Below are 857 nucleotides of genomic sequence, written 5' to 3'. Positions count from 1 at the left end.
TATATATATATATATATATATATATATTATATCTATTAATGTAATATTTCATTTATCATTTTTTTGCGATCGATTTTCATCATTGATGATGCTCGAAAATATTAAATTTTTTTATTTGTTTAAATATTAAAATCCAAATTAATCTAATTTAGATAGACATAAATAAAATTGAAAAATAAAAATTTTTTTCAACAAATTGACAATATATACTAAGAATATATACTAAGAATTAACGATATTTCTTACATGCTACAATGTTGAAAAATTATGAGATAACATATTTGATACTTGTATTGTACGAAGAATTTTAATCAATCTTATTTTATTTATATTTATCATTCATATACAAGTTGTATATAAAGTACTCTTTGCAATGCTATGAATAACTTATAAAGTGAATAACAAATTAAAACAGTAACAAACTAGTTACAGTTTTTTTTATTATTTTAAAATAAGTATTTAAGTATTATTTAAATATTATTTTATAAAATAAGTATTTAAGCAATGCAAGTAAGTATTTAAACAGACATAAATCATCAAAATTTAATAATTATTGAGCAAATATTTTATTTTTCGTTTTTCGTTTATATCTACAACTATTCTAGACTTACGGAAAGTTAAAAAAAAATTTATAATACAAATTAAAATCCTTACATTAATCATTTGTCAAATTTTTGAAAGATTTACAAATAAAGATTTCTTACAGAAGATTCAAAAATGAAATTTTTTTCTATATATAATGATTCAAATTGTACATGAAAGAAATAATTTTATTTCTTTGACGATTTCTTTGAAATAACTTATATATTTTTTTACAGATGAAATTCGCTTCGAAATTTTTGTTATCCTGGTTGCAA

General features: G+C 18.1%; 1 pseudogene; it reads left to right on the top strand.

Moving 5' to 3' along the window:
* Positions 1-857, top strand: part of LOC116185160 — a 12,957-nt pseudogene that overhangs the window by 11,142 nt on the left and 958 nt on the right.

Source organism: Apis dorsata, unplaced genomic scaffold (assembly GCF_000469605.1).
Source record: "Apis dorsata unplaced genomic scaffold, Apis dorsata 1.3 scaffold_113, whole genome shotgun sequence".
In the NCBI taxonomy this organism is placed as follows: Eukaryota; Metazoa; Arthropoda; class Insecta; order Hymenoptera; family Apidae; genus Apis; species Apis dorsata.
This window is presented reverse-complemented; position numbering and strand designations above follow the sequence as displayed.